Source organism: Folsomia candida, unplaced genomic scaffold (genome assembly GCF_002217175.1).
Source record: "Folsomia candida strain VU population unplaced genomic scaffold, ASM221717v1 Fcan01_Sc015, whole genome shotgun sequence".
Lineage (NCBI taxonomy): Eukaryota > Metazoa > Arthropoda > Collembola > Entomobryomorpha > Isotomidae > Folsomia > Folsomia candida.
Window position 1 is genome coordinate 3963192 of NW_019091207.1, and position 13475 is coordinate 3976666.

The window sequence follows — 13475 nt, forward strand, 5'->3', positions numbered from 1 at the left end:
CATCACTCAACAAGGGTAGTTGCTGACTGAAATGGCGGTTGGCCAGCGTTCTCGCCTCTCGGCTCGGTGGAAGGGTTGTTCACAAACAACTTTAGTCAATTACTTAAATTTTGAACATTTTGAAAACTTTGGAAATTTTGTAAAATGATTTTACATATATTTACTCATTGATATGGGTGGATTTGCAATAGATTTTCGTTTGTAATTTTACAAAATGTGTATTTTGGTAATATCTCAGTCGAGCACTTTTTCACCGAAATAAATTGCTTTTTATTGAATATTTATTTTTACGATGAGTAAATAAAATGTTAAAGTATTTTGAGTAAATTGTTAAATTGTTGACATTTTTTTAAACTAAAAAAAATATGAATCGCCAATAATTTCGTCATGCAGATTAATACAGTTTTTCCAAAATATCACCATTTGGCGTTAAACCTTAGCACATTTCACAAATTCACGTGAAACATTTTTTTGTGGCCAAGTTTTACAAAACATTTGTCAGATTTCGTAGGACGTTTCCGTGAAAAAGAAGTGACGCAATTTTTACTTGCAAATTTCCACAACAATTTTGAAAACTATTTATTTCTCGTGAAATAAATTTATTTATGCACCAAAATTTCAAAATTGTCGTAGAAAGCTGAACTTTGGCACAGAGGTTGCTAATGGCTCCTACTAGATAAAAATGACTTCAAGTTGGAAAAATTTTCATCTTGAGCGACCCTATGGGGTGACCCATACCGATTTTTAAAAACCATCATATCGAACTGAAATTTGGTGGAGAGGTTGCTTATGGGGTTTAATGAAAGAATATGATATGATATTGGTAAAATTGTTATCAGGAGCGACCCTATGGGGTGACCCATACCGATTTTTAGAAATTGCTTTAAAAAGTTGAAATCCGGCACAATTATACTTAATGGCTTCTAATTAAAGAATATGAAGTTAAAAGTGAGCAAAGTGCAACCAGAGTGACCCTATCGGGTGACCCATACTGATTTTTCAAAATCGTTATATTGAGCTGAAATTTGATATGGAGGCTGAAAAAGTGAAAACCACTGATAGTACATGCATACAGCTTAGAACTTCATGATGTTAAAGAAGCCCACTGGTCATGGTGGTCAAGGCACATGATTTGTAACTAATTCAAAAATTTGGTACCAAATAGTAGAAACTATCTAACAAACTTTTAACCATCCACAACACGGAAGTTGGTGATATTATGTCGGTCGGAAAAAAATTAGAAGTGGGCTCTGACTTATTGATTCAGGGACTATGTCCCTGACTCGGGCTATATGGAGTCTGCACTGTAGGTTTTTTGTGTAAGTTTTATCACAAACTTGTACTCACTAGCATGACTGATCTTTTTCCTGCTCGAGTATCTCCCACCCAGCCATTCCGTGACCACGACGCTGACCGGAAGTGGACCACGTGACCTCTCAGAAGATGGCAATCTCTGCCAAATTCTTCCTCCTCGTGGTCACCAGCGGCATCACAGGCTTACTTGCAGAAATCCCCCCGAAGCGTAATTACAATAAGAAAATTTAGAATGACCCCCCGTAAAATTTTGCATTTTCATGATTTCCTCCGAAATAGGAGTATGTTACCAGTGCACATACGAAAAACCTCCGGTTTGGAACTGGAATGATGCAGACTGCTACGGACCAGAGATGAAGCCGATTTATTGTGATGATTTTGGTTCGAACACACCCCACATTTCGCAAACCCACAAGAAGCGAATCACTAGTTTTCCTTGCCAAACAAATTCAAAACTCCGAAATTTATTAATTCTTGTTCCATCCTTTTAGTTACGGAGTGTTTCGTTGACCGGGTCCGAGGCAGGGGGTGTCAAATCCGTGATGACAGTTGGCCACGAAATCATTGCGACGATCAGACGTGCACGTGCGAGACGGACTTTTGCAATGGACCCGAACTTCGCCCGAAAGGGCGCAGAAACAAAGGTCACCCGCATACATAAATTAAATGGGAACAATTTACAATTTCCATTTACTACCTAAATTTCGCAAGGTTTTGCGAAAACTTGACAAGTTATGTTGATATGCTCAATTAATTTGCTGCCGAGCCATGCGAAATTTATGCGTACTGCAATTAGAGGGCAATGATTTTTCGGCGCCCCAATTCTGTACGGATAGGAAATGCGATTTTTCGGCGGCGTCCATATTTTGCGATATGACACCCCATAAAATTTGGATGACTATTACTTTGACAGGATTGACATGCAACGTTTGCACGGGTCGCGCTGAAATTCCTCCCGAGGGTAGGGACTGGAGGTGGACACCGCTTTACGAATATTTTAACAAACAGAAGTATTCCGGCAACTGTACAAATTTCACGGAAGAAGCTCAACAAGATGAAAAGCACCAAGCCAAATGTCCGGACGAGTGGAGAAGTAAAAAAAACAAATTTATTAATAATTCAAAAATTATGTAGAGCTTTATTTTATGGCTTGATTTAGATCCGTTTTGTTATCTTCACAAGAAATTTGGTGGCGGATGTGATAGTGCAGACAGCACAGCATTTTACTTGGACGATTTACCACACTTGGTTGGTCAATGTAACGATGTCGGGTGCAATTGCGATGACGCGGATTTGTGCAATGGTCCCCTACTTCGGGGGGTCAGGCCGTAGGACAAAAAAAATGAGACAGACACGGACGAATTGGTAAAAGTGGTGCACAGAAGTAAGGCGAATGAGGTGAAGGGTTCGAAAATCAGATTTGGAGTTACCGCGTTCGTGGGGATGATCTGTCACGTGGTGGGACGACGCTACTTTGCGGGCGTACAAGGCGGCATTTATTGGGATTAATCGATTTATGATTTTTTTATTATGAAAATGGTACAAAAATTTGGGCACATATAATTTTATTTCTGACACCTAAGCAAGCAAAATTGTGACCAATAAATTATTTATGTCGCCTAATTGTCCACATAATTATGAGGGTTAATTCGCATAAATCGTGTTATATACTTTTTGCCTAATTAATTAATTCCCAGAAAGGCGAACGAGGTGAAGGGTTCGACCAGATTTGGCGTCGGGTGGGCGTCGCTAATGTGGTGTCCGTGTTTGACGATTTTTGATTTTTTTACGAAAAGGGTACACAAATTTAGGTTTATTTTATAAATTAATTTCATTACTGCTACTCAAACAAGCAAAATTAAATTATTTGTGACCTTTGTGACGGAGAATTTTTTAGTGAAGAAGGAACGGTGCAATTTGTATTGTATTACTCGGCATGCATTCATTTTGAATTTTTTTAATTTCTCGTGGGAAAAAAATATTTGTTGCTAATCATCCACATCATATCTTTTTAAAAAATCGGGAACGTCAGTTTGAAATGCAAATCATAAAAAAATTCTCTCAATTTCGTGTAATTTCTATCTCAAACTTGTACTCATTCGGATGACTGACATCTTTTTGCTCGAGTGTCACCCACCCAGCCATTCCGTGACCTTGACGCTGACCGGAAGTGGACCACGTCACCTCTCAGAAGATGTCAATCTCTGCCAAATTCTTCCTCCTCGTGGTCACCAGCACCATCACGGTCTTGCTTTTGGACCGCATCCCCCCGTCGAGGGTAATAATCCTCTGCAGAAGAAAATTTAAACTAATCCGAATTAAAATACTTCTCATAAATTTTTACATTTTCATAATTTCCTCCAAAACAGGTTTGAGATGTTACAAGTGCAAATTCAAAGATTTACCGAATACTTGTGACGGGTCTGCAGATTGCATGGGAACTACGATGGATGGAGAAGGTCACATGTTCACGCTGGGGTATATTTATTTTTTTTTTACTTCGGACTCCGAAGTTCGGAGGATGAGAACGGATGACCGTTGCAAGGCCAGATTTTGATGCCCTTTTACAATGCACACGCCACTCATGTTTCTCACGGATCTTCTTAAAATGAGTACTACAAAAAACAATAGTGTGGCACTTGAGTACTGCTGTGCAAAATTTGCGGATTTAATTTGCAGAGCTGGGATAATCCTGATTAAGGATTATGGATTTTAATCCCTGATTATGGATTATTAATCCACAATCCCTAATCCAGCAATGAGCATTTTTTTAGATTAATCCAATCCACAATCCCGACTTTTCTGGGATTAGAATCAATCCGGGAATAATCCCATTAGATGTCATTAATCCATAATCGTGAGTACGGATTATTAATCCAGATTAATCCCAATTAAAATTGGAATTTCGTCCAAATTAATAATTTGAAAAAAAAGCAAATTTTCTGTATGATTATACTTACTAATCGTGCATCTGCATATCCAAAGGGCATCACAATCTGGCATTGAATGAAAAAGTCCTTCCTAAGCTAACCAAATTTTCAAGATTCTGAAAATCTTTCCCATAGATTCTTCTTGTTTCGTGGACCGGGTAAAAGGCCGAGGGTGTACGGAACCTCGAGATGATGTCTATGTCTATTGGCCAGACAATTCTTGCGACGATAACGCATGCACGTGCCGCACGGACCTTTGCAATGGACCCGAACTTCGGCCGAAACGCAGAAAAAAAGGTCATGTCACAAAAAATGAAAACAATTTGTAATCTGCATAATGCTACGTTCCATTGCATCCGAGTTTTGAACAATTTCCGAAATAAACCCAACAATAAGCTTCTTCAGATGCAATTCGTAATTAAAATTTAAATATATTTTTTGATAGGATTAAACTGCAACGTGTGCCGCGGTAGAGTTAAAATTCCCGCCGACACTAGCCGTAGACGGTGGGCATCGGCTGAGGATAGTGTTTCTCACGGGTTCGGGTCCTTACTTCGGGTTTCGGGTTCGGGTTCGGGTTCGGGTTCTTCTTCGGATACGAAATTTAAGAACCCGAAACTTTCGGGTTCGGGTTCGGGTCCGAAAAATGTCATGTCAAAATTTCGGGTTCGGGTCGGGTTCGGGTACGGATTAAGAACCCGAAACCCGAATCAAACTTTTTTGGATCGATATCACAAAAAGATATTAGAAAAATTGTTGAACTACATGTTCTTCAGCGGTTGCAATACTGAAGTAAGTAATTCCAATTTCAGTTTTCTTAAATTCGTTTAATTTCAATGGTTTCCAAAAAGGTAAACGATTTACAAGAGCCTGATTCAATTAGTGTTACGGTGCGAACTATAAAAGAAATCGAATTTTTATCCTAATTTTGCTATGCAATTACCTGAATCATACCTAATGATATAAGTAATAATATTGGAAACGTCAAACTGGAAACAATAATTATCCAATTTTGGACTGATTTTCAAATTTCTAAAGGTCTCGGAAAGCCATTCTGGGGCAGTTTTTGAAATATTATAAATATTGTTGATTTTTAAGCTTTTAAATAATTTTTAAGTACAAATTCAGCCCATGCCTTAAAATTAAAAATATTTTCGGGTTTTCGGGTTCGGGTTTCGGATTTGAACCGCCAGTTCGGGTTCGGGTTCGGGTCCCTGCAAACGGGAACGGGTTCTTCGGGTTCGGGTTGGCCTCGGGTTTCGGATCAGTGGTACCGGGTTCGGGTTCGGGTTTCGGATTTGCAAGAACCCGACCCGTGAGAAACACTAGCTGAGGAGTACTACTACAAATTGGAGGCGTCCGACAACTGCAGCAATTTCAAATATGAAGACGATCCACATGATTTTTGGAAAAATAAAGCGAAATGTCCGGACGAATGGGAAAGTAAAAAAAAACAAATCCAAATTTTTTGATAATTCAAAATTATGAATTTTTTTTCGAAATCGTGTAGAGCCGTTTTGTTACCTCCACAAGACGTATGGGGGTGGATGTGATGGTGAAAATAGCACCGCATTTTTTCTCGACGACTTATCAGAATTTGTCGGTCCATGTAACGATGCCGGGTGCAAGTGTGATGACGCCGATTATTGCAATGGTCTTATCATTTTGGGCAAAAAGAATCCCAACAAGGCGTCCGAGGTGAAGGGTTCGACCAGATTTGGCGTCATCGCCGCGCTGGTGGGCGTAGCTTATGGCGTGGGACGACGCTACTTTGCGGGCGTGTGAATCGGAGATGATTTTTGTACGAAAATGGTAAAACAATTTGGGGACAATACATACAATTTTATTACTGGCATCCAAACAAGTAAAACTATTGCGAATAAATTAATCATGCGGTCCACATAATTATGACGTTTTATTTTGCATAAATCCTTGTTACTTGTTGGCTAATTAATTAATTCACAGCAAGGCGAACGAGGTGAAGGGTTCGACCAGATTTGGCGTCATCGCCGAGTCGTGGGACCACGCTAGTTTGTCGATTAGTGGATTATGATTTTTTAGTAATTTCGGAACAGTTGTAAAATTATGCGAGGCAAATTTCCTTGTCAACAAGGGCCAGCAAAACAACTTACTAAAATTTCATTTATTGAAATACTATAAAAATCAGAAAAATTATCGTACTTATTTCAAAAAGGAATTCGCAATTTGTAGGCGGCAGAAGAAGATGTCAATCTCTGCGAAATTCTTCGTCATCACCGCTGCTATCGCGGTGGTTTGGTTTTTGGACCCCGTCTCCCCTGATGATGAAAAGGGCAAGTCTCCGCGGAAGTGTGAGGACAATGTCCCCAGTGATGGCGGGACATTGACATTGTGGGGCAGAGGGACAAGATACGATTTTGCTTAATTTCTGGGACACAATGTCCCCGCCGTCCGTCCAATGTCCCGCCTACTTCCGCGGCCAATGCTAAAAATAATTTAAAATAATCCAATTTAAAATATGTATCTCCCAGTAATTTTCATTATTTCCTGCCAAATAGGAGTGAAATGTTACCATTGCAGATTCAGAAATGGGTGGAATTGGCAGAACAAGTCAGACTGCATGGAACCAACGATGGAGGAGGTGGAATGTACACACTGGTGTAAAAATAGATATTTTTTTTACTTCGGATGACCGTTGCAAGGCCAGATTTTGATTTTAGTACGAGTGCAAGAAAGATGAAGGGAGAATTTGTATTTTTCTCCCTTGTGAGCAAAATTTCATTGTGAAAATGCAAATTCTCGATCACGTTTTCGATCATCACTTCATTGAAGCTGTTGTTAAAAATCTTGTAGAGTCACATACTTAGATACTCCGTACTGGTATTGATTTGGTAATAATTTTCTACCAGATTGTTAGTAAATTGTTCCCGAGTGGTGAATTTTTCATTACCGCAACATCACTGAACGGCAATACCAGAGCCACATATGTATACTCCGGTCGGTAATGATTTAATACCAGTTTTCTAAAGTGTACACGTCCCTTTTTGACGTTGACATATCTAAAGGGCATAAAAATCTGGCGTTGCAAACGTCCTCCGTCCTCCTTCTTATTTATGGCCAGCCAAAAATATTAAAAATTCTATCCCACACATTTACATATGTAGATCCATATTGTTTCGTTGACCGGGACAGAGGCAGAGAGTGTGTGGATTGGCGAAGTTACGATGAGGGCTATTGGCCACGTGACAATTCTTGCACGGATGAGAGGTGCACGTGCGACACGAACCTTTGCAATGGACCCGAACTTCGACCGAAACGAAGAAAAAAAGGTCACCCACCAAAATAAATTTGCTTTATTCCTTCCGATTTCGAATTAATAATTTCCAAAATAAACAAAAATAAGCTCCAGGCTTTTCCAGCAAAAAAAAAAGTTTCCGAAATGTTGCAAAGTAATTAATTTGCGAGCTATGCGAAACTCAAGAAAAATCGGGGGCAGATGCACATCACGGATTATGACAATTTAAACGCATCTATTTTTACAGGGTTGACTTGCAACATTTGCCGGGGTAGTGCACAAATTCCCCCCGCCGCGACTGGGAGGTGGGCAACGAGTGGCGATTATTACAACAAACTCTTGGCTTCCGATGACTGCAGCAATTTCACGGAGAACAAGACGCCTTCGGTGAAAAGACGCAGGCGAAATGTCCGGACGAGTGGGAAAGTAAAATTCCAATTTTTTTTGATAATTTGAACTTATAGTCGCAAACCAGGTTCAACCCCAGATTATTTTTGGACCTTGTTATTTTTAAAGAGAGCAATTTTTTAGAAGCAATATTTACTCCGGCAGTTGCGAATTTTGGGCGCCACAAGTTCGCGAATACGCTCAGTTTTTCCGGCAGCAGTTTAGACTTTTGCCAACTTGCGGCGCCCAAAACTTGCTGAATTTTTCCCATCCGCGCAACTGCCAGTTTCTAAAAAGTTGCTCTTACAAACTAACAAGGTCAAAAAATTATCTGGGTTGAACATGGTTTGCTACGTCCCAATTATTAGTGCTTTACATATTTTGAAATCGTATAACTTCATTTAGAACCGTTTTGTTACCTGCACAAGACACATGGTCGCGGATGTAGTATTGAAAACAGCACAGCGTTTTTCTTAGACGATTTACCAGCCTTTGTCGGTCAATGTAACGATTATGGATGCAAATGCGATGACGCTGATTTGTGCAATGGGGATCCACTTCTGGGAAAGAAAAATGACACAGTTGAGACGACAGTAGTAGAACGCAGAAATACGGCGAACGAGGTGAAGAGTTCGACCGGATTTGGCGTCATCACGACGCTCATGGGCGTCAGTCACGTGGTGGGACGACGCTACTTTGCGGGGGTGTGAATCAATCCAGTCCAAGTGCAATTAGTCAATTGAAGGTTTTCTTATTATGAAAAGGGTACAAAAATTTGGGTACATTGTATACATACAATTTTATTACGGACACGTAAACCAGCTAAATTGTGGTCAATAAATTATTTATGCCGTCTCATTGTCCAAAAATGTAATGAAATGTGACACTGTTCCAAGATATGCTTTCCGATTTTGAGAAAATTAGTGTCAATCGATTACAAATTTAGTGAATATGAAATTGTAAGAGACAATCTCCCAATGGGCATGTTTGGCAGTGATATTTGCATCCCAAGAGGCGAAAAGGCGTAGTAAATTTAGGAAGAGTAAAACTTGTCGACTTTAGGGCGTGTTTTCTCCTCTTCGGATGCAAATATCTCGGCCAAAAGAGCCCATCTGGAGATCGTGTCTTTTACAAATTCATACTGATTAAATTTTGTCATCGATTGAGACTAATTTAAGCAAAATCTGAGCGCATCCACTGGGAGACTCTGGTCAATTAATATCGGCGAAGAAGATGCATTTTTTTAAGAACGTACAACATAATTACCTAAGTTAATTGTAGTAATTTATCAAGTTCTCATTAGGATTTATTTTCAGAATAATTTTATACTCGCTATTTACTTTCCGACGGAGAATTAAACCATGCTAAGCACACAAACTTTATCAAATGACAAATCAAGTAAATAATACGGGGTGGAATTAAATGTAGCAAACTTATTTTATTTATACTGAATCCTTAATTGGCACATGATCTGTTACATTTACCATTAATTTGATTATGAAATTGGTATAAAATTAGTAAAATATTATTTGCACGAAATTTCCCTGGACACTACATCGTCAACAAATTTGGCCCAACTTAAAATAAAAATATCTAAAAAAATGTGTAGAAATTTTGGTTCCCCAGTTTTGTAAACTGGTCCTGCTAATCATCGACCTTCTTCCTGTTCGGGTGTCATCCACCCCGCCATTTCGTGACCTTGACGCTGACCGGAAGTGGACCACGTCACCCATCAGAAGATGGCAATCTCTGCCCAATTCTTCCTCCTCGTGGTCACCAGCGCCATCGCAGTCTTGCTTTTGGACCACATCCCCCCCCCGCCGAGGGTAAGCCTCCAGAGAAGAACAAAAAAGCCTTTCCCCGACACAGAATAACTTTTTTTTTCATTTTCTTCGATATTTCCCCCAAATGTTTCCTGTGAAAAGTTTAATTGAGCTGGTTTGCTCCGGCTCGAGCTCTTATCGAACCGATCTGAATCGAGGTTATTCAATCGGGTTTCGCGTGGCACACTATGTAATTTCCAAAAAAAAATAAAAACTTTTTTCATTACTTCCCCCCAGGATTCGAATGCTACACTTGCACGATCCATTCAACATAAAGCTAGACGAGGATTGGGATGATGGAGATCGGAAGGAGGAAGTACGCAAGTACAATGAAAAAGCTATGGCGTCCGGGGACTGCTTAGAATTCAGCGAAAATACCCAAGATAACCCCAAGAGAAGAGTTAAATGTCCAGACTATTGGGAAAGTATGTGCCTTTTTCTACTCGGTCGTGTGGCAACAGTGCCCCCGCGGAAGCGTGGGAACAGAGGGACAAATTGTCCCGGACAATGGTTATTCGATGTCCCCATCATCTGTCCATGATATATAAACCCCTATCCTACAATATTAATGTTCCCAGATGTCCCCACGGCTTCCGGGGGAATTGGTCGCTAAATAGAGGTCAACGCCTACGATTTATGCGGTGGCGTGAAAATGTCAAATATTTTAGATTGTGCCTACATTAATAACTAAACGTATTTACATACATACATGAAATTGGCAAGATTTGAAACATGTTAATAATCGGAAAAATGCCGTATTTCTTATCAATTTCTAATTTTTAGAAATTTCAAATATTTAAAAATTCCAAATTTTACACCGATTTAAATAATATGTAAAGTCGGCGGAAGAATATTTGCCTCGACTGAATTTTCGCGGACGCGCCTGCACCGTGCGGCGTACAATCGGCAGCGTTGACCTCTAAAATACTCTCCTCTCAAAGCCAACGAAACCATGAAAATTCAAAATTCTGAAATTTTGTTTCCATTTTTTCTTATCAGTTCCGCGTTGTTACGTTGACCGGGAAAGAGGCAGAGGGTGCTCAAGGTATGCCGATTGGCCAGCCAATTCCTGCACGGAAGAGAAGTGCACGTGCGACACGGAACTTTGCAATGGACCCGAACTTCGACCGAACCGCAGAGAAAAAGGTCACCCACCCAAAATTAAATGAGAACAATTCGTAATTTGCATCGTTTCCTGTTTCGTACTAATTTAGTAAATAAGTAATTTCCAAAATAAATCCTATCACTTTCCAACAAAAGTTTTGCGAAACGTTACAAATTTCGGAACCCATGACAAATTAATTTGCGAGTACTGCAAAAAAATTAAAAACTTTCGCTGAATATGATTAATTTGAATGGCTATATTTTGGCAGGACTGAAATGTAAAGTTTGCCGGGGTAGCGTTCCAATTCCCGCCGCCGCGACTGGGAGGTGGACAACGGGTGACGAATATTACAGGACACTAATTAAATCCGAGAACTGCAGCGGTTTCGATGATCATCATGATAAGTGATGCGAGATGTCCGGTCGAGTGGGAAATTAAAATTTTCTAAAATTTTTTGATAATTTGTTGCTTGATTGGGGCGCAAACCATGTTCAACCCAGATTATTTTTCGATCATGTTAGTTCGAAACAGAACCTCTTTAGAGACAACATTTTGCGAAAAAGATGCGGAAAATGAAAGTTTTGTGCGCCTGAAGCGAAACCGAAACCCTTAAGGTTAATACTGGCGTCGGCGCGTAAATCTCACTCTACCCCAATGCGTTTTCCACTTTTTTTGCAATAAATTTCCTCCAAATGAATTCGCTATTTTTTCAAATCGATTTGTTTAAAGTACCAAAAATTAGCTATCAAAAGTTCCATTTATCTCAAAACTCATGGAATTGATTCAATGTTAGAAATTGCATTTAAACACATTGAACAAGGGTTGAGTGGAGTGGAGTCAGACTAAAAACGAAAATCTTAACTTCTCCCGCAAGTCACAAATTCTTGTGGAAAACCTGCCATTTTGCAAACTTACGGCGCCCAAAACTTTTCGCATCTTCGCATGACCGGGAAAAAGCCAGAGGGTGTACGAATGATTTGGATAAGCGCGATTGGCCACAACCCTACAATTATTGCAGCGATCAGTCGTGCACGTGCGACACCGCGGACCTTTGCAATGGACCCGAACTTCGACCGAAACGCAGACGGAAAGATCGAGGTAACGTATATACCCATACCTGTTCAATTTTTTTTTATTCATTCAAAAGTCAGTCATCACAATTTCTGAGTGAAGATGTTCATTCATATTCAGTCATTTTCATTTCACTTCATTACTTCATTAGACTTCATTTGTCAATTTTGTCATTCTAAATCAGTTTTCCGGATTTCTGAGTGAAGATTTTCAAATCAGTCATTCATTTCCATTTCATTTCTCTTCTTCAGACTTCATTTGTCAAATTTTGTTTTTCATTCAAAAGTCAGTCATCCCTATTTCAGACTGAAGATTCACACACATTCATTTTCTTTCAAACTCATTTCATTTCACTTCACTTCACTTCATCCGACTTCATTTCTTACCCCGCCCCATATATTAATCCTAAGTAATGACTTAATGAAGTGAATATGAATGAGCGATAACTCGTAAAATTTAAATGACTATTCTGTATTTTGACAGCACTGACGTGCAACGTTTGCTGGGGTAAGGTTGAACTTCCCGGCGCGACTGGGAGGTGGGCATCGGTTCCCGATTATCGCCAGAAATTGATGGCTTCCGAAGACTGCAGCAAATTCAATGAAAAAGAACAACGTCGTTGGAAATGGCAAGCACAATGTCCGGACGACTGGAAAAGTAAGATTTCAAATTTTTTGGTAATTTTTTCAAAATTGGGGAGGGATTTTACGTCAAGTTTGTAACTGCGTTAGGTTTGTAAGTTTTCACACGTTTCTTGACGTGAATTGAGGTTGTGAACATTTTCGTAAACATTTTTGCTAAAAAAGTAAATATGCCATCGATCGAGGTGAACCTGATTTCAGCTGAAAATGTAAATATGAATTACTCGAATTATTTACGAAATTTTATTTAGGAACCAACAACACGCTTCTGAAGTGCGTAATTCGTAAGTCGATTTTTAAATTTAGAAATGCGTGTAAAACTTCTTGAAACTTACAACAACCTTTGACGTGAGTCCTCTCACGATGGAACCTTTTATTCAAACTACATCGGGATTTTCTAGCGAGTTATGTTAAAAAATCAAGCAAAAAATTAGGAATCATATGACACTATCTTCCAGTTGAATGGTGCCTTTCAAGAAAAATATTGGCCGCAAAGTTCAATTTTCAAGTTAATTATATCTCGGTTTTTCCTCCACGGGGCGAAAAATAAATCGAATGAGGTACTTTACCCCCCAATATTTTGCGTTAAAGGGGCCCTTCAGCGGAAACATCAGTGCCACAAGATTTATAATTTTTTACTCGATTTTTTGATATAACTCGCTAGAAAATCCCGGCGTAGCTTTGAAAAGAAGTTCCATAAATAAGAAACGTGGGTTTGATTTCTGATTTATTTATGGGAAACGCAAAGAAGAAAAAAATTCTCACCGCCCGTAAAAAAAAGGCTCTAAAATTTCCGGAGACGTTCAAAATTTCCAAAAAATGTTCTAAAATTTATTTATTTCATTTAGACCCGTATTGCTACATCCACAAGAGATACGGTGGCGGATGCGATGATAAAAACAGCTCATCCTTCGTTTTGGAAGACTTGCC